The sequence below is a fragment of the Pinus tabuliformis genome, chromosome 2_2 (assembly GCF_031772625.1).
Source record: "Pinus tabuliformis cultivar Carrire ecotype Pingquan chromosome 2_2, CPIR1, whole genome shotgun sequence".
NCBI classification, from domain to species: domain Eukaryota; kingdom Viridiplantae; phylum Streptophyta; class Pinopsida; order Pinales; family Pinaceae; genus Pinus; species Pinus tabuliformis.
Genome location: NC_142300.1, coordinates 1,032,537,566 through 1,032,563,035, shown reverse-complemented (window position 1 = coordinate 1,032,563,035; position 25,470 = coordinate 1,032,537,566). Strand labels below are relative to the sequence as shown.

At 36.9% G+C, this 25,470-nt stretch overlaps 1 pseudogene; it reads left to right on the top strand.

The window, feature by feature from the left end:
- The first annotated feature begins 2,124 nt into the window (after positions 1-2,124).
- Positions 2,125-2,547, top strand: LOC149196875 (uncharacterized protein At2g34160 pseudogene; annotated as a pseudogene).
- Positions 2,548-25,470: the final 22,923 nt, after the last annotated feature.

Genomic DNA, 25,470 nt, shown 5'->3' with positions numbered 1-25,470 from the left:
AATCTATCAAATGGACGTGTAATCAGCATTTCTAAATGGGGAACTCAAGGAGGAAGTCTACATGGAGCAGCCAGAAGATTTTGATCTAATAGCAGGAAAGGACTTAGTTTGTAAGTTGAAAAAGGCTTTATATGGGTTGAAACAAGCTCCTAGAGCTTGGTATGCAAGACGGGATCACTATCTACAACAACAAGGCTTCAAAAAGGGAGTGGCTGGAAGCAATCTATACATAAAGACAGATCAAGGTAAGTTACTAGTTGCTCTTGTTTATGTCGATGATCTGATTTTTGCTAGTAATAATGATGAAATGAGCCATGAATTTTCTCAAAACATGTCAAAAGAGTTTGAGATTTCAATGATAGGAGAGTTGTCCCACTTCCTTGGACTTCAAATATCTCAAACTAGAGCAGGATTGTGTATATCTCAAACCAAATATCTAAAAGACACGCTCAAAAAATATGGAATGGAGGATTGTGCACCCATAAGCACACCTATGACCACAAACTGCAAACTGAGCAAGGATGATGACTCCCCTCTAGTAGATGCAACTCATTATAGGTCAATGATTGGAGCCCTTCTATACTTAACAGCTACACGACCAAACATAATGCAAGCAGTAGGAATGGTGGGAGGATTTCAATCTGCGCCCAAACAATCCCATTTATTAGTTGTAAATAGAATTCTCAGATATCTGAAGGGAACTTCTGATTTCAGTCTTTGGTACCCAAAGGACTCAACACTGACTGTAACTGCATACACCGATGTTGATTGGGCTGGAAGTATAGATGATCAAAAAAGCACTAGTAGAAATGCATTCTTCCTAGGAGACTATTTGGTATCCTGGCTCAGCAAAAAACAGTCATCCATATCATTATCCACAACCGAAGCTGAGTATATTGCTGCAGCAGACTGTTGTTCTCAGATACTATGGATGAAGGAAGCTCTAAAATATCTCGACATATGTACAGATCAACCAATTTCCATCTATTGTGACAACACAAGTGCTATCAGTCTCAGCAAAAATCTTGTGATGCACTCAAGAACCAAACACATACCAATAAAGTATCATTTCCTCCGTGAACAAGTAGCTGAACAAAACATCGTCTTGGAATATATCAGTACTAAGGAGCAGATAGCTGATATTTTCACAAAACCTCTTCCTTGAGAAGCATTCGAACATCTGCGTCAAAAGATGGGGGTTATTTCTTTATCATCACTCAAGTTCATTCATAAAGATGTAGCAGGACAGGGGGAGAAATTTCACAGGGGGAGTCCATATGCATCCCTTTGCCATTGATGTCAAAGGGGGAGAAAGTAGAAGAATATTGCTATCAATAACAAAGGGAGAGATTGTTGGACACAGATTGTCATTGATGTCAATATGGCAATATTCGAGGAGCAGATAGAGACGAGAGGAGCAGACAGAGCCGAAGAAGAGGAGCACACAAAGCCATCAGAGCATAAACCATATAAATATGCATTAACATAAACGGAGGCAGAATACTATGAATCCCCAACAAATACACTATCAGAGTTGCGCAGATGGACGATAGATACAGCACGACGGGTAGATCCAACAGTCGTAGGCGATAAAGATGCACGCAGGTTAATGAGCGGGAGGACAGGTGAGAGAGGTGAATGTGAGCTGTCAGATCAAAGAGCAGCGGATCCAACGGTTGTCGCACGCGAAAGATGCACGGACGATAATGCGCGAGAGACGTACAGGTAGGCGGTAAGTGGTATTCCCCACACCGCCCACCGAGGTTCAGTGGTATGCGTACAAGGGCCAGCGATCCAATCAAAATACGACGTGTGGTAGATGAAAACCGCCGCCCCCGCAGGTTAACGCATATGCAGGTTTCAGCGAGGAAAGGTGCGACTGCCATCCGATCATGGTGGGGTTTGATCGGACGGTGAGGAGATACACAAGGTTTAATGTGCAAGCAAAAGGCCGTAGCCACATGGGAACCGTTGGATGAGGGTGATCAACGGCTGCGATTGCGAATATGAAAAAGGCTAATATGGGTGCGATTACGTGGGTTTTTGGAATAAAACAGTGGAGGCGGAGAAGTAACGCAAAGGTATTAAGAGAGGAAATTCCCTGAAGAGCAAAGCACAGGAACGATGGTCGTGGAAGAAATCACAGAGCGAGTTGGAAACATGGATCTGAATGATGTTCACAAGAAAAAATGGATTCAAGTCTCCAATACCAAGAAGCCGCTCTTCTTCTATGTCAACCTCGCCAAGAGGTATATGCAGCAACATGAAGAAGTGGAGCTATCTGCTTTAGGAATGGCCATTGCCACAGTGGTTACTATTGCTGAGATATTGAAGAACAATGGTCTAGCTGTAGAAAAGAAAATCTCAACATCTACCATTGATATGAGAGATGAATCAAGAGGTCGTCCCATCCAGAAAGTAAAGGTTGAAATAATACTGGGAAAATCAGAGCAGTTCAATGATTTGATGGCTATTGTTGCTGAAGAGAGGGAAGCTGAAAGATCAAGTGAGTCAGAGGAAACGACAACGACTGAGGAGGAAGCCTAAGAGACGGTGTAAGCGGAAACGAATGGACAAAGACATGGGAATGTATAAAATAGTAGAAACAAAGAACTGTTGGTGCGGTTATGGTGGTGAAGAACCCGAGGGTGAGATAGTAGAAGCAGCAGGGGCAAAAGAGGCAGAAAAAGTAGTGGAGGCTATAGAGGCAGCAGAAGCAGCAGAGGCAGGAGAGCAGGAGTGAGACAACCTCAGCTGAATAGAGTGCAGTAGCATACCTGTTTATACCAAGGTTGGGTTGGAGCCCAAGAGGTTGGAGCCTCAAAATTGAACAGGACTGAAGTCATTGGGGTAGGTGCTCCTAAGTGCAGAACCACTGCAAAATAGATTTTGTGGTCCGAAGGTTGGAGCCTCACTGAAGTCCAAGTTGGAGCTTGGCAACTATTCACAATCAAAAATATACTTATATTGTATTTATTTCTTTGCACTGTCTTGAGTTTTAATAAAAGCATTAAATTCAGCTGTTGATTTATGTGTTCTGTGTATACATATACATATCTATATAGGTTGTTGGCGATCACTAGAACAATTAAAAAAAAAATAGAAAGAAATACTGATTCACACCCCCCCCCCCTCAGTATTTCCAATAAACAAGTAGTTGCATGCAAGAAATTATAACTATTATGATAGCTTTGTTTGAAATAGAGCTTGCATTTTCATGTATAATAGCCATTGTGAATAGCTCTCCCGTGAAAAAGGTGTTTTTGAAAAGAACATGCATTCACATGCATAAAAATAAAATCTATTGCGTTAATTCCTTTGGAAAAGAAAACATAATAGTATGCACAAAGAAAATTGCTTGTGAGGCTAGATCTTTTAAAAGATTGTTATTCATTTTCATGCACAAGAACAATATCTAGTATGTTAGCTTTCCTTTGGAAAGAATATGAAATTGCATGCAAGAATAACAATTATTGTGAAAGTCTACATATTCACATAAAAAATGTAGCTAATGTGCTAGATTTCCTTTAAAGGAATCTAGTCAGTTGTAGTAGATTTGCCTTTGGAAAAAATGTGTGCTTATGCAAGGGGAGTAATAGTTATAGACATCCTTCATAGTGATATGCTTGTTACTAATGCGTGTGTAGTGATGTTATAGAAGGCACTTCATGATATTTTGTTTATGTTTTATGTATGCACACAAATAGATGTTGAAGTGTCACTAATAAAGATTGTTTATTGGTTGATTAATATTTCATCTAATCATGGTATCAAAGATTGTTGACAATAATAATGGTGGCTTATGTAAAGGATAGTTCATTTTTAACGTAGTGGAAAGTAAAGGTTTGTTGATCCATGCAGATTAAGAAATGTCAACTACAAGATGATCCACTTATGGGAACAACCAAACCACAAAGACAAAGATTGAGGATTTATGGGTAAATGATATCATGATGATTGTAATAGCTTCTAGTTAAATATGTTGTATTTAAATGATAATTCTTTGTAATATTTTATTACATTGGTCAAGGGATGGACTCCCTTATAACCATTGAGTGAGGGGTGAACAACCTCATGAGCATTTATTAATTAAATTAAACGTTTGTTGATTTTCACCCTACGAGGCTTCCAGGGTACATTGATGTCTATTGATGTGGTTGTTTGTTGTATCATTTTTATGATGTTGATTCATTGCATGATGTGATGTTTATATTATCAAATATGTGATTAACCAACTGAGTTAAAAGAATCATGGAATTGGTGCAAGGTTACATCAAGAAGTTTAAGTTAAAATGCTATAACGGTGACAGTTAATGGTTGTGTCACTTACTATTCCTTTACTAAAGATTACTATGTAATGATGATGGTTTATCTAACAATAATTGATGGAATGTAGAAAATAATTCAAAATGTTACACGTTGGCGAATGCTATAAAAAAATTATAATTCCATGCATTTTCATGCAAGGTTACCAGGGGATGTTACAAGAAGTTGTGTGTGTGTGTGTGTGTGTGTGTGTGTGTTAATAGTAGATATACCAAGCATCCAAGAGGATCAAATCTCTTGAGGTGTGTATATATATATATACCAAGCATCCAGAAAGATCTAATCTCTTGAAAATATTTATAAAACACAATAAGTATTTTAGAATAAATTAATGATTAATATTGATCAATATTGTCATTAATGTAAATATTATTGAATTCAATGATACATGAACTAGCAACAAAATTAGTATCAAAATTGGACAAACTTGTCATGGCTACTCATAAGTCTCTTTGGAAATTTTCATTCCAACATGGTTTTATTCACCTTACAAAATTGGATATCCTTGCCATGGCTACTCATAAGCATTTTTGGAAAATTTCATTCCAACAACCTTGTTCAAGATAGAGGATAAATGTGCTACATTAAAAGTGGTCATCAATTAAAATGTTTAAATTTATAGCAATAATTTAGTTGTACATACATGTATGTGTGTGTGCCTATAAAGATCTATTAATTATTTTTACAACCATGAGTTAGAATAACATATCTTCAATGAGTAATGGTGGTCGTAGGACTCGAGCTAAGTGGCATGTCAATCAAAAATAAAGGCTTCTTTAATGATGGACCATATCCTATTGGCATCCTTGAGATAGACAACATTTTTTCACAATGAATACCTCATATTTATTTGTCAACCATCACATTGCATCTAGTATATTGATCTTGTTTTCCTTCAACATACTCTCAAATTTTGGTCATGCATAATTTATCTGAAATGAACATAAACTAAAAACTGATGTAGAATTGATTAACCATTAATGATTTGAATGTTAGCTGAAGCATGCAAACCGAGGAAAAATTGCTTGAAAAGAACACTTTATGACAGTTGATTAAACATAAAATCGATGCATAACAGAAGTGAAAATAGTAAAAACACAGTGATACCAGACAACAAATTGATGACGGAGTTTCATCCCTAATGGACTACGTCTCCAGGTCCGCTTTCAAGATGGGCGATCGTTTTTATTAGGAATGAGAAGAAGAAGTTGATTACACAGAGAAAAGACCATACTGAATGTGCACACAAACACTTCTGATCACTGTCATCAGATAGCCCTCTGAACCAGATTTCCAACGCTTCTTACGGTTTCCAAAACCGACCCCGGATGCTCCCGTAACTCTGAAAACAAAATCACCTATGTCCTCTAGAATCTGCATACAAAAGTCAAAAACCACTCCTTCTCTCCTCCATGGACAAAACTGCCTCTTATAGGCCTGTGGATGCATTGAAACCACCTTTGACTGAATTGTAAATGAACTTGGTCGATTCTGGATAGGGTTTAACTTCAGTCTTGTAGTGTAATGACACCTAGGGCTAGATGTTATGGTCCTCGAATTAATTTTACAAACAAAACTATTTTTAAAACCCAAAATAACCATAGCTTACCTTGAAACCACAAACAGTTGGTTGACCGGGCGGAGGGTTGTAACCACTGCATGTGAGCACTGACAGTCTAACCACCAGATGCCACCATGCATTTTTCCCCCGGCAGTTCTGGCAGTGGTTGCGCTAACAGTCTGCGTGTGACCACTGTCTAGCAGTTACCTCTAGCGGCTTCCCCGACGCGGTTTTCTAGCAGACAGTTTTGTTGACTGCAATTTATGCTAACCACTGCGGTCTCCATGCACTGATCACATGATTCAGGACCCCCGCACGGTTTAGGACTGACAGCTTATGTCTACAGTTCCTGAACCCTTGCGGTCAACCCCGTTTCTGATCACATCACCATGGTTCTGTTGCGGTCTATGGACGCGGTTAGAGACTGGATTTTTATTTTGTAATGTTTTTACAATGTGAATAGGCTGAGAGTTAATATGGCATAGGTTTTATGACTTAGCATTAGGTTTAGAGCTTAGGTAATGTATTTAGGTCTTAGGTCTTTAGGGTTTTAGCACATGGTTTAACATAGTTTTGAATACATGTTTTTAATACAATATCATGTATAGCTTAGGGACTAGGGTTTAGGCCTTAGATGTAGGATTAGGGTTTTAGCAATTTGATCACCCATTTACAATCATTCGTCGCTAAGTGACATTAGCGACATTTGTCGCCTAATGACGAATTTGTCGACAATGTGACATAACCATATACATATCGTCGACACCAGATACCTTTGTGATGACAACCCTGACGACATATCAAACCTCTGCGATGGACGACACAACCATGTCGACACCAATCCTGCAAAGATGAACAATAAAACACATGTCGTCAACCATTCTTGGCAGAATTGTCGATGAACTCAAGTCAACAGCCAGGTACAACCCATATCAACTGAACACCATGAAAACTATGAACATTACCTAAACAACCTGATCCACAACCAACATTGTCGATTTGTCGAAGTTGAACTGAAGTGACAATGACACTAAACACTGATGATGACACTTGAACACCTATACAATTGAATCAACGAAATCCTCCTGGATCATTCCTCTCCACTTGAAAGCTTTTGGACCACAAAAGTTTGACTAAACAAATAGTCAATGAGGGTAGAACTCCCTCTCTTTCCACCTTGACTTGACGATGTACCAATACATTCGATCAATCACCTGCAAGTGATGACCCTGATGATGCTAACCATGGCACATTATGAATCGGTGACCTGTTTCTTCCATCTGCAGTATGAACAACTTGCGACGATGGGCAAACAACTTGTTATCAACATGGAAATTGAATTCTTTCCACGAAGAATCATGAGTTAGTGATTCACAATCTTTGAAAACAGTCTCTACTGGATGTTGTTTAATACCATCAACCTGTATAAACAATCTATTTTGTGGAATAACAGAGATAATCAAAGATACTTTCGACATCAAACCAGCTACTTGATTTAACATACTTTCTTGATTCCTGTTTACTAAGTGATCTCGTTGCACTGAACCTATCGAACTGTAAGGTGAAATTTGTTGCAACTTAGTTTGTCTTTGAAAGTATTGAGTTAGCCGTTAATTTGTTTGAATCACTTTTCCTTCATTTATTACATGATGTTTCCATTGATTAGCACTTTCCTTTGATGCATAAGTTCCCATTAGACACTTTGACACTGCTTTTGAAAAGGCTTTGATATGAAAACAAATAGGTTTCCTCTCCACTTGAAAAGAGGTTTCCAAATTGTTCGAGACATGACGTGGCGACACAATACAAGAGAAATTGAACATTGACTTTCCCCAATACTAACCTGTATCCCTGCAACTTTTAAGTTCCAAACTTAAACTAAATTGATTCTTTCTGATATTAGGAAGAGTAGATTTAGGCACAAACTGTAACTCATGTTGTATTCCCTACTCGTGAATAAGATGCTTGATTTTATATAGAACTGGAATTGTTTCTATCTCTTTAAATAGACCATCTTTAAGCTGAGTTGCATAACTTAAACAAGAATTATGTTGATTGTTATGTTGATACTTTACACACATGCTTACAAACCGCTTGTTTGAACTTATTAATTGCTTCATCTGAGTAACATTAACTGAATTCAAGTGATTTTTACTTTGATGTGCCCTGACAATAAATTCAACCCCATCTTTCTTAAGGTGATATTTATGTTCTCTCTTGTAAAATATTGCATCACGATCATAAAGATAACGACTTCCTAAGACAACTCCACATATGTCTACTGGAACCACATCTAATTCCACTTCATCAATGTAATTAGCTATTATGGCAAATCTTAATCGACACTATTTGGTGACTTTTATCTGAGTTGATTTATTTAGCCATCCTAATGGGTAAGGTCTTGGATGATTCCGTGTTTCCAAACCCAAACTTTTAACTAAATATTCAAAGATTAAATTTGCCTGTGATCCACTATCAAACATTGTATCTATCTTTGTATGATTAGAAGTTATCCTTATGTTAAACATTTCAACTCTGTTATCCTCATGTGGAGGATTTATGTTTGAAGAAGATGCAATAGTTTTCAAACTTGAACCAGTTTCATAAGTTTTTCTTGTCGTAACCATGACGGTTATCCTCCTTTCATCACCTGAATCTGAACCTAGATCCTGTTGGACTACTGCAATGGCCTTCTTTTCATCCTTCTCCTTAAAGAACTTTTTGGGCTTAAGTTTTGGATGAAGTTTCCAGCACTTTGATTCCACATGATCGATTCTTTGGCAATGAGAACAAGTAGGTCTTTCCCTCTGAACGATCATTGATTTCTTTCTCTTCGAATTGTTCTTCCCCTTACTGTCACTGGAATATTTGGTTTCCAACTCTTTGGATGACTGCGCTGAAAACTTGAATGCTCTGCCACCTAATTCTATATGTATGGCCTGAACACACACCTCATCAAAATCATCAAGATTAAACATCAATAAAGTATGCTGCAAATATGAATGTAAACTGTCGATGTATTTTAACAAAGTTTCACGTGTATCCAATGAAATATCAAGCGCCAATGCTTTCTTTCTGAACTCCTGAGTAAACTCCTGAACACTCTGCCCTTTACCTTGCCTCAGATGCTGCCAATCAATAACAACTTGTTGCATGTATCCTAAAGGATAGAATTGTTTCCTAAGAGCTTTTAAAAACTTAGACCATGAAGAGATGACTTTTCCTTTACGCTTTACATCTATCTGAGTTTTACTTTCCCACCAGATTAAAGTTGTTCCCCCCATTCTAAGTGTAGCTAGCTGAATTTTAGTTTCATCGCTAGAAATGTTCTGAATATGACAATATACTTCTAACTACTTTATCCAGTTATCTAATTTTTCAGAATTCATTTCACCATCGTAAACAGGTAACTCAAATTTAACATCAAGTTTCAAAAGAGATGTTTTCTTAGGTTTCTTTTCCGTTTCAGATTCTGCACTGGAAGAAGAAGAAGAAGAACAGAATGATGGAGATGATGGAGGTGAAGGAGGTTTATCAGTCTTCCCTTTACCTTTGTCCTTCTTTGATGGTTTTGAAGAAGAAGTTGCATCTCTCGCCTTCTTGTCTTCGTACAATTCTCCCAACATCTGCTGCATGGTTAAGAATGCCTGCTGAAACTGTTCTTCACTCATCTTATTTTCAGTGTTTTCACCTGCATCAAGTCCTGACATGGTCGATTTCTGAATGACTCGTCACTTTCCAATCTCTAGATTGATCTGCTCAAGGATTCCTTCTCCTCATTACGACTTTGACTTGGTTAACATTCAATGGCACATTTTACAAACGCAACCTGCTCTGATACCAAATTATATGATCTGAAATTATCATAAACTAAAAAATGATGTAGAATTGATTAACCATTAATGATTTGAATGTTAGTTGAAGCACGCAAACTGAGGAAAAATTGTTTGAAAATAACACTTTACAATAGTTGATTAAACATAAAATCGACGCATAACAGAAGTGAAAACAGTAAAAACATAGTGATACCGGCAACAAATTGATGATGGAGTTCATCCCTGATGGACTACGTCTCCAGATGCACTTTCAAGATGGGCCACTGTTTTTATTAGGAATGAGAAGAATAAGTTGATTACACAGAGAAAAGACTAGACTAAATGTGTACGCATGCACTTCCGATCACTGTCATCAGATAACCCTCTGAACTAGCTTTCCAACCCTTCTTACGTTTCCAAAACCGACCCTGGATGCTCCCATAAATTTGAAAACAAAATCGCTTATGTCCTCCAGAATCTGCATACAAAAGTCAAAAACCACTCCTCTCCTCCATGGACAAAACTGCCTCTTCTAGGCCTATGGATACATTGAAACCACCTTTGACTGAATTGTAAATGAACTTGGTCGATTCTGGATAGGGTTTAACTTCGATCTTGTAGTGTAATGACACCTAGGGCTAGATGTTATGGTCCTCGAATTAATTTTACAAACAAAACCGTTTTTAAAACCCAAAATAACCATAGCTTACCCTAAAACCACAAACAGTTGGCTAACTGGGTCGAGGGTTGTAATCGCTGCATGTGAGCACTGATGGTCTAACCACCAGATGCCACCATGTGTTTTTCCCCCGGCGGTTCTAGCGGTGGTTGCGCTAATAGTCCGTGTGTGACCACTGTCCAGTGGTTACCTCTAACGGCTTCCCTAACGCGGTTTTCCAGCAAACAGTTTTGTTGACTGCAATTTATGCTAACCGTTGTGGTCTCCATGTACTAATCACATGATTCAGGACCCCCACATGGTTTAGGATTGACAACTTATGTCTGTGGTTCCCGAACCCTTGTGGTCAACCCCATTTCTGGTCACATCACCACAGTTCCACTGCGGTCTGTGGACGCGGTTAGGGACTGGGTTTGTATTTTGTAATGTTTTTACAATGTGAATAGGCTGAGAGTTAATATGGCATAGGTTTTATGACTTAGCATTAGGTTTAGAGCTTAGGTAATGTATTTAGGTCTTAGGTCTTTAGGGTTTTATCACATGGTTTAACATAGTTTTGAATACATGTTTTTAATACAATATCATGTATAGCTTAGGGACTAGGGTTTAGGCCTTAGATGTAGGATTAGGGTTTTAGCAATTTGATCGCCCATTTATAATCATTTGTCGCTAAGTGACATTAGCGACGCACCTAATGACGATTTGTCGACACCAATCCTAGAAAGACGAACAACAAAACACATGTCGTCAACCATTCCTGGCAGAACTATCGATGAACTCAAGTCGACAGCTAGGTACAACCCATATCAACTGAATGCCATGAAAACTATGAACATTACCTGAACAACCTGATCCACAACCAACACTGTCGAAGTTGAACTGAAGCAACGACGACACTGAACACTGATGACGACACTTGAACACCTGTAAAATTGAATCAACGGAATCCTCCTGAATCAATAATTGTTTATATTTGACTCCTCCATGTCATTCCTAATCGATGGATTATTAGTCATTTCTTCAAAGGAAACAAACATCCAAAGATTTGCATATATATTTTTAAAAATGTGTGTTGGCTATAACAAATATTGATGCAAGTGACCATAAAACCATGGACACAACCACAACAAGAACCTAGTATTTGCCCATAAAGTGCATAGCTACTTATATACTAACAAAATTTAAATACTAACACATACAACAAGGAATTGAGAAATTATTTGAAAATATAACTGGTGTCGGTCTTCATAATGTAATAATATGTAATTGTTATCATTGACATGTTTTTTATATTCATTTTAATTATTTAATATTTTATCAAAGCATGTTCTTCATGCTTATAGAGTTAAAAGAATCAAAAAGAATTTATTATGAGTCAAGAAAAAATGTAATTGAGTCAAAGTCCTATTTGGACTTTTTTGTAAGAAAAGAAAAATAATTATTTTGAATCAAATAGTCAATACAAGACCAATTTGGCCCTCCTTGGACAAGTCAACCTATGTGGCAGCTATTCGACCCTCCTGGATAGATATATATATATATATATAAGTCAACTTGGCCTCTTGGAAGACCAATTATTCATCAACACATCACATAGATTTATGTGCCAAAAACAAGAAAAAGAACCAAAGTCAAAGGAGATAGAAGGAGGTCAAAAGAGAGATAAAATTCGAGTTTTCTAGCTTGTTTATGCTCACGTGCTCAAGTCCGAAAATTCTATGATTTGACCAAATTTCAAAGAGTTTAACCAACATTGACTTTCATTGACTTTGACTTGGTTGGAGGTGACTTAGAGGGTTGACTTGGATCTTTGTGGAAGTCTTTGGTCTTGGATATCTCATTTTGATTTGATTCTATATGAGAAAAATTGTTTGGGTTTTCCCCCTTATGGAGTTTTGCCCTAGCTTGGGGCCTAGTTTGTTGTGTTCGTTGTCTCTTTGTGATCTTTATGTTTTTGCACAATTGTATAATTACTTGATGAAGAAGATAATATAAGTAATAAGAAGCCAACAAACATTCACAAGTAATTATCAAGTTAAGAGAAATCAATCATTATTTTCTAGCACTTGGTTTCTCAACATGGTATCAGAGCTAAGGTGAAAGAAAGGCAATTTGAAAGATCACAAATTGTTGGCATATTTGAAGACTCTATTGCAGCAGTTATCTCTCCATAAAAGGCTTGAGGATCTTAATGTTGAAGATATCCTCATAAAGCAACCATCACTCTCTCAAGGACATTGTTGAAGGCTCTTGGAAATATCATCAAGTTCTCGCTCACTCATCAACGCTCTTGTCCTCTCATCAACATTCTTGAAGACACTCTTATAACAACTTCTCCTTCTTTGACAAGTAAGTACTATATTACACTCTATGTCTAATCCTCCTAGCCAAATGACATCTATTTGTAAGGAAGGCAACAAACTTGATGGAGCATCTAATTACAAGGTTTGGAAGAAGAGGATTGATCTAGTTCTCAAAGAAAATGAAGTCATGTAATTTGTTGAAGGCAATGTTCCAGTACCACATAAAAATAATGCTCAAGAATTAGCCATGTACAACAAAGGAGAGATTAAAGCTCAAATAATTCTCTTTGATTCTATCAAAAACCATCTTATCTTTGTTGTTTCAGATCTATCCACATCCAAAGAAGTCTATGATAAATTGGTCAAACTATATTCTGTTAGTACTACTGGTCAGGAGATATCTCTAAGGAATCAACTCTATGGAACAAGAATATCAAAGGACGAAGATGTGGCTTCATACTTTGTGAAAATATCAAAAATAAAGGATCAACTTCAAGGACTTGGAGAAATCATAGTTGATTATGAATTAATCACTTATGTTCTGAATGCTCTACCTCCATCTTGTAATGGTTTTGCAAGTGGATCATGCAAAAACAAAGATACTCCATCTTTTGAAGAACTTTGGGCTCTATGTGTTCTAGGAGAAACAAGGTTGAAGGCTAAAGATGACACCAAACCTAATAATGAAAATTCTCAAGCATTTGTTGCTAAGTCGAAAAAGAAGTTTAGAAAATATGGAAGATTTTGATCTCATCACAAGTACAACAACAACAAGCCTCTTGGTAATTGAGGTATGTATAAAGTTCAATGCTTTAGTTGCAATGAATATGGACATTCTTACTTTACACTATGTCTTTGCATACACACCCTCTGTTTCACCACCAAACTTACCTAGTTGTTCATCTTCCCTCTATTCTTCTATTCCTTTCTAGCTTCACAAGCTCTTATACCCTTTCTCTTCCAACTCTCCTTTCCTTTGTTTGTTCTTTTCTCTTTAAACGAAAGTTGGGAAACTAAATAGTCACAACAATTCAACTTCCTCATTTGTTTCCCAATCCCACTATTATTTCCTTGCACTCTATCCATTCCTTACTCTTAAACAATGGTTGGGAAATTGAACAGTCACAACAGTTCAATTCCCTCACTTATTTCCCAAACCAATCATCATTTCCTCATGTAGACAGCCCACTGATTTGTCACGAAGTCCCATAAGACGTGTGAAATCATAGCAAGACATGATCCATAGCGTTGTAGCAGAGTGAGAACACTATAAAAATACCGGCTGAGTTGCAAGACTATTGCAGCAAGGTCGCAACAATGGTGCAGCCACAACACTATCGCAACACTGACAAAGTTGCAAGATTGTAACAACAAAGAAGAGTCACAACACTCTTATTTCATCCCCTAAACTATTAACTGAAATTGATCAATGCAGATTGCTTTATACCAAAGATTCCTCTGCAGTAAATATGTTATCTTTAGATACTACCAATAGAGAAGTTCATAAAATTTAGATATCATATTCAACCCCTTAGGATTTTCTCCCAACATTAAACATCCATTATGTTATCACTGACAAAATCTCAAAGCCAAATGTCTGCAAATAAGCCCATGATTTTTTTTTAGCAGTTTCGCAGCGCTACAGTTAGGTGATTTCGTAGCGCATAATTCCTATGTTGCACTGGCTGCGCTACGAAATTGGGGAATTGTTCAAATCCATAGCCAATATTTCACAGCTGTCTTCTATGGATTCTGTGGAATATCTGACTCAACATGTCACAGTGCTGGATCTTATCATCAATATACAAATAATACTGCCGTGTTTCATTCTCAAGGTTTTTCCTATAATACCACTATATTGGCCAAAGTTCTGGTATCCAAGAAGGAGCTATACATGGTAGTATCTTTGATGAAAATCCAGAATACATTGACATTTGGCAGAGAAGGTTTGATAGATACTGCTGTGGTAATGAGGCACATAATGAAGGATTGGGATGCATTTTCATCTTTTGTCTTAGCAATACTTGGAAGTTCCCATCAGGGATCATTGAGAGCTCAAGAAGCCATTAATGAGCTCTTTCTTGTGTTTAACATACATTATACTGGAATACCGAGTATCAAATGCAATTGCTAGTTCTTCCTTTATAGGCGTTTTGAAATCCAATCATTCAGGAAGAAGGTTTTGTAAATAACATGTTGAATGGTTTATCTTATGATCATGTTTTTCATGATGCAAACAACCCAAACAGCCAGGCAATGACTATGTTCTAAAGTATTTGAGATAAATCGGTGAATGGATGGTTGGAAGTTTTTTTTGGTGTTCCATGGCCACGCTCAAGAAACTGGATTGACCTCTTAAAAGGAGAAGCATTTCAAAGAAGCAGAACAGAGCATTCAGGATATTATGGATAATGGTTCACTTCCAGCAATTCTAGAGGACTTGGAATGAAAGCAACATTTATTGAGGATATGGTACAGGATGTTCCTATCAATTCTTTAAAATTCATTTTGTAGAGACACCTTCATCATTTTATGGATGCCTGTGTGGTGGCTGGAAGGACGGGATGTCAAAATTGCTGTAGGTGATGTTTGTTACAGGTATATTTCTCTGTTTTAAGCAGTCAACTTCCAGAAGGTATTTAGCGCAGCTGAAAGAATATTTTCGAAAATTGAAAGAGGTTTTTATTCCTGACATACTGAACTAGAAAAACCTCTTTCAGTTTTTTCAAATTGATTATGAGCTGGGAGAAACGAGTGACTGAACGTTGCGCTACGAAACTGCTGTAGATGCAGTTTTTAATTTCCTGTTTTATACATCGTCTTCAAGGATCGATTCTGGGCAGCTGGTGTAGTGTTTCAAAAAACCAAAGGAGGTTTTTGTTCAGCATGAAAATTTTAGAGGCTCTTCATAACAATGCATTCCAGCACCAAGGAGAAGGTATAACATCCCATGAAACGCAGCATGAGGAGCAGCAGGGGTTTACTTGTGAAAACCATGTTTCATCCTTTGATATGAATGAAGAGACGCAGCAGATTTCCCAGTCTTTTGGTCATAAAGAGTATGAAAATGATTACACACAGCAAGAAGAAGTGGGAGATAGCTTTTATGACCCTCAGGCAGAGGAAAAGGTTGGTTTTTTATGTCAAACTTCTCAGCAGCTTACAGCAATACATGATCATAATAATGAGGAAAATTCCATTGTTTGTTGGAATGATTCAGAAAAGTAGTTGGATAGCTTATCAAATAGCAAATTGGATAGCACATCAAAGGGGTCTTGTGTGGTTGAGAATCAGTGGCCTGAAAATGAAGAGTGTTATGATGATCATTCTTTTCAAAAGGTTTTTATGATAGAACACAAGGAGAGAGTGTTGCTTACTTTCTCTTTTACAATTAAGGATGAGTATACTGTTGTTGAAGATCAGTTTGCACAGCTGGAAAGTTACAAGAAAAATCAAGCTGATCATGTGTTATGGGATCCTATAGCTGACTACATGGAAGAGTTTTGCTCTCCAGTGTTTCAGTTTTCCTACAAGGATCAGAGACAATTTCCGTGGCAGCGGTCATCATACTATCATATTGGCTCTGAACTCCGATGCAGTCAAAAAACTCAAATATCAGATAAAACAGAGGATTGGCTACATTGGAAATTTCATATTGATTGAGCAGAAAGAAGTTGAAATTGTTAGGGTAGGTAGGTAGGTGAATGAAAATAAGCTCAAGGTTGACTGAGCATTTTTTTTTAGTAGATGTAGTTTTCTTTCTCCTACAGTGATCATCCAGCTAAATCCCGAGGTGAAGGCCCAAGAAGCTGAAAGAGGATGTTTGTCAAATAAACTTTATAAGGCACTGGAACTGCAGGTTCTTAGTGTACCACAAGGGCACACTATCCCAAGTGGAGCCACTGTTATCACTGACAAAATCTCAAAGCCAAATGTCTGCAAATAAGCCCATGATTTATTTTTTAGCAGTTTCGCAGCGCTACATGTTAGGTGATTTCGTAGCGCATAATTCCTATGTTGCACTGGCTGCGCTACGAAATTGGGGAATTGTTCAAATCCATAGCCAATATTTCACAGCTGTCTTCTATGGATTCTGTGGAATATCTGACTCAACATGTCACAGTGCTGGATCTTATCATCAATATACAAATAATACTGTTGTGTTTCATTCTCAAGGTTTTTCCTATAATCCCACTATATTGGCCAAAGTTCTGGTATCCAAGAAGGAGCTATACATGGTAGTATCTTTGATGAAAATCCAGAATACATTGACATTTGGCAGAGAAGGTTTGATAGATACTGCTGTGGTAATGAGGCACATAATGAAGGATTGGGATGCATTTTCATCTTTTGTCTTAGCAATACTTGGAAGTTCCCATCAGGGATCATTGAGAGCTCAAGAAGCCATTAATGAGCTCTTTCTTGTGTTTAACATACATTATACTGGAATACCGAGTATCAAATGCAATTGCTAGTTCTTCCTTTATAGGTGTTTTGAAATCCAATCATTCAGGAAGAAGGTTTTGTAAATAACATGTTGAATGGTTTATCTTATGATCATGTTTTTCATGATGCAAACAACCCAAACAGCCAGGCAATGACTATGTTCTAAAGTATTTGAGATAAATCGGTGAATGGATGGTTGGAAGTTTTTTTTTGGTGTTCCATGGCCACGCTCAAGAAACTGGATTGACCTCTTAAAAGGAGAAGCATTTCAAAGAAGCAGAACAGAGCATTCAGGATATTATGGATAATGGTTCACTTCCAGCAATTCTAGAGGACTTGGAATGAAAGCAACATTTATTGAGGATATGGTACAGGATGTTCCTATCAATTCTTTAAAATTCATTTTGTAGAGACACCTTCATCATTTTATGGATGCCTATGTGGTGGCTGGAAGGACGGGATGTCAAAATTGCTGTAGGTGATGTTTGTTACAGGTATATTTCTCTGTTTTAAGCAGTCAACTTCCAGAAGGTATTTAGCGCAGCTGAAAGAATATTTTCGAAAATTGAAAGAGGTTTTTATTCCTGACATACTGAACTAGAAAAACCTCTTTCAGTTTTTTCAAATTGATTATGAGCTGGGAGAAACGAGTGACTGAACGTTGCGCTACGAAACTGCTGTAGATGCAGTTTTTAATTTCCTGTTGTATACATCGTCTTCAAGGATCGATTTTGGGCAGCTGGTGTAGTGTTTCAAAAAACCAAAGGAGGTTTTTGTTCAGCATGAAAATTTTAGAGGCTCTTCATAACGATGCATTCCAGCATCAAGGAGAAGGTATAGCATCCCATGAAACGCAGCATGAGGAGCAGCAGGGGTTTACTTGTGAAAACCATGTGTCATCCTTTGATATGAATGAAGAGGCGCAGCAGATTTCCCAGTCTTTTGGTCATAAACAGTATGAAAATGATTACACACAGCAAGAAGAAGTGGGAGATAGCTTTTATGACCCTCAGGCAGAGGAAAAGGTTGGTTTTTTATGTCAAACTTCTCAGCAGCTTACAGCAATACATGATGATAATAATGAGGAAAATTCCATTGTTTGTTGGAATGATTTAGAAAAGCAGTTGGATAGCTTATCAAATAGCAAATTGGATAGCACATCAAAGGGGTCTTGTGTGGTTGAGAATCAGTGGCCTGAAAATGAAGAGTGTTATGATGATCATTCTTTTCAAAAGGTTTTTATGATAGAACACAAGGAGAGAGTGTTGCTTACTTTCTCTTTTACAATTAAGGATGAGTATACTGTTGTTGAAGATCAGTTTGCACAGCTGGAAAGTTACAAGAAAAATCAAGCTGATCATGTGTTATGGGATCCTATAGCTGACTACATGGAAGAGTTTTGCTCTCCAGTGTTTCAGTTTTCCTACAAGGATCAGAGACAATTTCCGTGGCAGCGGTCATCATACTATCATATTGGCTCTGAACTCCGATGCAGTCAAAAAACTCAAATATCAGATAAAACAGAGGATTGGCTACATTGGAAATTTCATATTGATTGAGCAGAAAGAAGTTGAAATTGTTAGGGTAGGTAGGTAGGTGAATGAAAATAAGCTCAAGGTTGACTGAGCATTTTTTTTTAGTAGATGTAGTTTTCTTTCTCCTACAGTGATCATCCAGCTAAATCCCGAGGTGAAGGCCCAAGAAGCTGAAAGAGGATGTTTGTCAAATAAACTTTATAAGGCACTGGAACTGCAGGTTCTTAGTGTACCACAAGGGCACACTATCCCAAGTGGAGCCACTGTTATCACTGACAAAATCTCAAAGCCAAATGTCTGCAAATAAGCCCATGATTTATTTTTTAGCAGTTTCGCAGCGCTACATGTTAGGTGATTTCGTAGCGCATAATTCCTATGTTGCACTGGCTGCGCTACGAAATTGGGGAATTGTTCAAATCCATAGCCAATATTTCACAGCTGTCTTCTATGGATTCTGTGGAATATCTGACTCAACATGTCACAGTGTTGGATCTTATCATCAATATACAAATAATACTGTTGTGTTTCATTTTCAAGGTTTTTCCTATAATCCCACTATATTGGCCAAAGTTCTGGTATCCAAGAAGGAGCTATACATGGTAGTATCTTTGATGAAAATCCAGAATACATTGACATTTGGCAGAGAAGGTTTGATAGATACTGCTGTGGTAATGAGGCACATAATGAAGGATTGGGATGCATTTTCATCTTTTGTCTTAGCAATACTTGGAAGTTCCCATCAGGGATCATTGAGAGCTCAAGAAGCCATTAATGAGCTCTTTCTTGTGTTTAACATACATTATACTGGAATACCGAGTATCAAATGCAATTGCTAGTTCTTCCTTTATAGGTGTTTTGAAATCCAATCATTCAGGAAGAAGGTTTTGTAAATAACATGTTGAATGGTTTATCTTATGATCATGTTTTTCATGATGCAAACAACCCAAACAGCCAGGCAATGACTATGTTCTAAAGTATTTGAGATAAATCGGTGAATGGATGGTTGGAAGTTTTTTTTGGTGTTCCATGGCCACGCTCAAGAAACTGGATTGACCTCTTAAAAGGAGAAGCATTTCAAAGAAGCAGAACAGAGCATTCAGGATATTATGGATAATGGTTCACTTCCAACAATTCTAGAGGACTTGGAATGAAAGCAACATTTATTGAGGATATGGTACAGGATGTTCCTATCAATTCTTTAAAATTCATTTTGTAGAGACACCTTCATCATTTTATGGATGCCTGTGTGGTGGCTGGAAGGACGGGATGTCAAAATTGCTGTAGGTGATGTTTGTTACAGGTATATTTCTCTGTTTTAAGCAGTCAACTTCCAGAAGGTATTTAGCGCAGCTGAAAGAATATTTTCGAAAATTGAAAGAGGTTTTTATTCCTGACACACTGAACTAGAAAAACCTCTTTCAGTTTTTTCAAATTGATTATGAGCTGGAGAAACGAGTGACTGAACGTTGCGCTACGAAACTGCTGTAGATGCAGTTTTTAATTTCCTGTTTTATACATCGTCTTCAAGGATCGATTCTGGGCAGCTGGTGTAGTGTTTCAAAAAACCAAAGGAGGTTTTTGTTCAGCATGAAAATTTTAGAGGCTCTTCATAACGATGCATTCCAGCATCAAGGAGAAGGTATAGCATCCCATGAAACGCAGCATGAGGAGCAGCAGGGGTTTACTTGTGAAAACCATGTGTCATCCTTTGATATGAATGAAGAGGCGCAGCAGATTTCCCAGTCTTTTGGTCATAAACAGTATGAAAATGATTACACACAGCAAGAAGAAGTGGGAGATAGCTTTTATGACCCTCAGGCAGAGGAAAAGGTTGGTTTTTTATGTCAAACTTCTCAGCAGCTTACAGCAATACATGATGATAATAATGAGGAAAATTCCATTGTTTGTTGGAATGATTCAGAAAAGCAGTTGGATAGCTTATCAAATAGCAAATTGGATAGCACATCAAAGGGGTCTTGTGTGGTTGAGAATCAGTGGCCTGAAAATGAAGAGTGTTATGATGATCATTCTTTTCAAAAGGTTTTTATGATAGAACACAAGGAGAGAGTGTTGCTTACTTTCTCTTTTACAATTAAGGATGAGTATACTGTTGTTGAAGATCAGTTTGCACAGCTGGAAAGTTACAAGAAAAATCAAGCTGATCATGTGTTATGGGATCCTATAGCTGACTACATGGAAGAGTTTTGCTCTCCAGTGTTTCAGTTTTCCTACAAGGATCAGAGACAATTTCCGTGGCAGCGGTCATCATACTATCATATTGGCTCTGAACTCCGATGCAGTCAAAAAACTCAAATATCAGATAAAACATAGGATTGGCTACATTGGAAATTTCATATTGATTGAGCAGAAAGAAGTTGAAATTGTTAGGGTAGGTAGGTAGGTGAATGAAAATAAGCTCAAGGTTGACTGAGCATTTTTTTTTAGTAGATGTAGTTTTCTTTCTCCTACAGTGATCATCCAGCTAAATCCCGAGGTGAAGGCCCAAGAAGCTGAAAGAGGATGTTTGTCAAATAAACTTTATAAGGCACTGGAACTGCAGGTTCTTAGTGTACCACAAGGGCACACTATCCCAAGTGGAGCCACTGTTATCACTGACAAAATCTCAAAGCCAAATGTCTGCAAATAAGCCCATGATTTATTTTTTAGCAGTTTCGCAGCGCTACATGTTAGGTGATTTCGTAGCGCATAATTCCTATGTTGCACTGGCTGCGCTACGAAATTGGGGAATTGTTCAAATCCATAGCCAATATTTCACAGCTGTCTTCTATGGATTCTGTGGAATATCTGACTCAACATGTCACAGTGCTGGATCTTATCATCAATATACAAATAATACTGTTGTGTTTCATTCTCAAGGTTTTTCCTATAATCCCACTATATTGGCCAAAGTTCTGGTATCCAAGAAGGAGCTATACATGGTAGTATCTTTGATGAAAATCCAGAATACATTGACATTTGGCAGAGAAGGTTTGATAGATACTGCTGTGGTAATGAGGCACATAATGAAGGATTGGGATGCATTTTCATCTTTTGTCTTAGCAATACTTGGAAGTTCCCATCAGGGATCATTGAGAGCTCAAGAAGCCATTAATGAGCTCTTTCTTGTGTTTAACATACATTATACTGGAATACCGAGTATCAAATGCAATTGCTAGTTCTTCCTTTATAGGTGTTTTGAAATCCAATCATTCAGGAAGAAGGTTTTGTAAATAACATGTTGAATGGTTTATCTTATGATCATGTTTTTCATGATGCAAACAACCCAAACAGCCAGGCAATGACTATGTTCTAAAGTATTTGAGATAAATCGGTGAATGGATGGTTGGAAGTTTTTTTTTGGTGTTCCATGGCCACGCTCAAGAAACTGGATTGACCTCTTAAAAGGAGAAGCATTTCAAAGAAGCAGAACAGAGCATTCAGGATATTATGGATAATGGTTCACTTCCAGCAATTCTAAAGGACTTGGAATGAAAGCAACATTTATTGAGGATATGGTACAGGATGTTCCTATCAATTCTTTAAAATTCATTTTGTAGAGACACCTTCATCATTTTATGGATGCCTGTGTGGTGGCTGGAAGGACGGGATGTCAAAATTGATGTAGGTGATGTTTGTTACAGGTATATTTCTCTGTTTTAAGCAGTCAACTTCCAGAAGGTATTTAGCGCAGCTGAAAGAATATTTTCGAAAATTGAAAGAGGTTTTTATTCCTGACATACTGAACTAGAAAAACCTCTTTCAGTTTTTTCAAATTGATTATGAGCTGGGAGAAACGAGTGACTGAACGTTGCGCTACGAAACTGCTGTAGATGCAGTTTTTAATTTCCTGTTTTATACATCGTCTTCAAGGATCGATTCTGGGCAGCTGGTGTAGTGTTTCAAAAAACCAAAGGAGGTTTTTGTTCAGCATGGATTGGTTTACAAAAGCCTCCTTCAGTTTTTCCAAATAGGTTTTCTGTAAGAAGTTATGATCTCTGTCCCAAGACCTATTTTTCAGGCAAAAACAGCAGTTTCGTAGCGCGCTACGAAACTGCTGTAGGTGTTGTTTTATGATGAAGACAAACGGCTTAATGGTAATATCAGCAAATTGTTGAAGGAAACGCTTAGGGAACATAAGGGAGATCACATGAGGCTATCCTAGCTATTCAGAGAATGACAGGTGTGCATTTTGGAGAAAAGGTGAAATATTTTGTTTTTAGCTAAAGCTTTCTTAAAGGCACTTTATGACCGAATTGTTAGGGTTCTGGTTATAGTCTTCGGTGATTTGGTTTGTACACCTGTTTACTTCAAAGGCTTCCAGCTCATTGGGAATATGGTGATATGCGTTGTAATTGAAGAATTAAAGAGTTGGGAGCATGCTCTTTAAGTATTGAAGGATGGTAGGAGACAAGGACCGTGGAAACAGGGGACACCTATCTTAATTAATAAATGAGCCATGTACGCAGCCAGTATCCAAAGCTAGTTCATTCAGTGGATTCTTCTCCAATATATTTCGGCCAAAACAGAATGGATACAGGTGTCAAGGATCAGAAAGTCATCATGCTACAAGGATGGACAGATCTGAGTTTGAATTAATTAGGATCTTTTGTAATTTACAGTTCAACACTTATGTAATTAATGAATTAGTTAATCAGTAGATGTGATAGTTAATAGCAGCCTTCGAGCTAGCTCTAGAGAGTTAAGAATGTATTCCTATAAATGGATCAGACTTGGATGTAATAGGGGTTGGAGATTTTGATAAAGAACAGGTCCATTTTGGTTTATGTAAAAAGCAGATTTCAGTAATACAAACAGTTGTTGTTTCTTCTCAGGATTCACAATATGTCTCATTGTTCAAATGTGTGATGATGGTCTATTCTTTTAATGTTTTCTTACAGTTTTGTAATAGCATAATCACTCAGAATTCATGTTACATGCTCTGACTTCCAGTATGCTTTGCAAGCTGTGTTTATGTGAAAAATGTTTGAACAAGTTGATGTAAAGTGCCCTGACTTCTATGAAAGGATAGTGTTTTAGTTTGCTGAGATGTGTGAGACTCCATAAGCCCAATGGGAGTTGACTTGATAGTGTCCAGCCAGTTTATTTTTTTCATGTGATGTTTAAAGAGTTAGCCATCTTTCCTTGTTATTAATTCCTATTCACAAGCTGTGAGAGAGCCCTCTCTGACTAACGAGGCTAAGCTTTAGTCTAAAGCCTGGTTTGAAATAGTTACACATAATCTCACTGTTTGTCAGCCTTCAGTGCGTGATTTTGTGATAACACATTATACAAATTTAACCAGTCTATTAGTGTTTTTCTCATAGGAGGTGATCAAAGATCCTTCTTACTATTTACAAAATTCAAAGTTGTTGTCAATACACAAAAACAACAAGTATAAATTGGCTCATTTATGATAGAAAAAGAACTAACACACGTGTATAATTAATAGTTTGTGAAGACAAGCAATAGAAGCATAATCCAAGTTCTTTGTAACATGACTAAAATTTGGTAGAATCTCTCTTAGTCATTTATTAATTGACCCAAATCATTAGCGTGTAGTATATTTACTAATTCAATTAGTAATTATTGATCTATTTTACTAGTGTTTACATGGTTATACAAGTAACATAATTTCAATCATTTGTAACATGATTAAATTAATAATAGTAAAAATAAGCATGTGCCCCACACATATTTCTAACTTAGTAGTCATTTTCATTTTTTTTTTGTTAATAACTATTATGTAATAGAAATTTAGATAATGTGAATAATTTATTAAATGTTATAAATTTGTATAATGCTACCTTACAATATTGATATCCATCTACTATCAATCAAACAAATCTATAAAACTTGAGTAATTAATATAATTATCATACATGTAAATCACGTGAAATAAAAAGGGGAAAATACATTATAAATATACAAACAGAAATAAACAATATCATACTTAAAATCAAGCGTCGTGCATAAATAAATTGTCAATTTATCTTGTGTGGTTGGAAGGAAAGGTTGTTCAATTCTCGCAAGAGACATAATGAGCCCTCGCAATTTTTGAGGGGTAAGAAACAACTATAATTATCATACATGTAAATCACGTGAAATAAAAAGGGGAAAATACATTATAAATATACAAACAGAAATAAACAATATCATACTTAAAATCAAGCGTCGTGCATAAATAAATTGTCAATTTATCTTGTGTGGTTGGAAGGAAAGGTTGTTCAATTCTCGCAAGAGACATAATGAGCCCTCGCAATTTTTGAGGGTAAGAAACAACTATAATATATATGTATAATATATTAGTTTTCCAAATAGTCAATAATCATGAAAATTAAAATGATAGCCTTACAAATTAATTTAATGATTCATTTAACAATTTGGAATTCTTAGTGACTTAATATCAGAGTAGATTTATCATTGGTTAATGGTTGATTGTTACGGATTGAATGAGTATTTTCTTTCCCACTTTGTGGGATGTGTTGTGTGGGTGATAAATAATGCATTGATAAACACGATAATAAAGAATTTGATACATCATGTTTGCTTCTTTACCATCTTAAAATTTCCTCTTCTCCCCTCTCCTTTTTTTATTTTTATTTTTCATTTTCTTTATTTCTAGTGTGTATGCCTGAATGTGTATTTTCAGAGAAAATCTGAAACTCTTCCACTAGTATTTTTATTTTTCATTTTCTTTATTTCTAGTATGTATGCCTGAATGTGTATTTTCACTGAAAATCTGAAACTCTACCACTAGTAACTCAGATGCATACAAAGCCAACACACGCAACTCCCGCCACTTTAG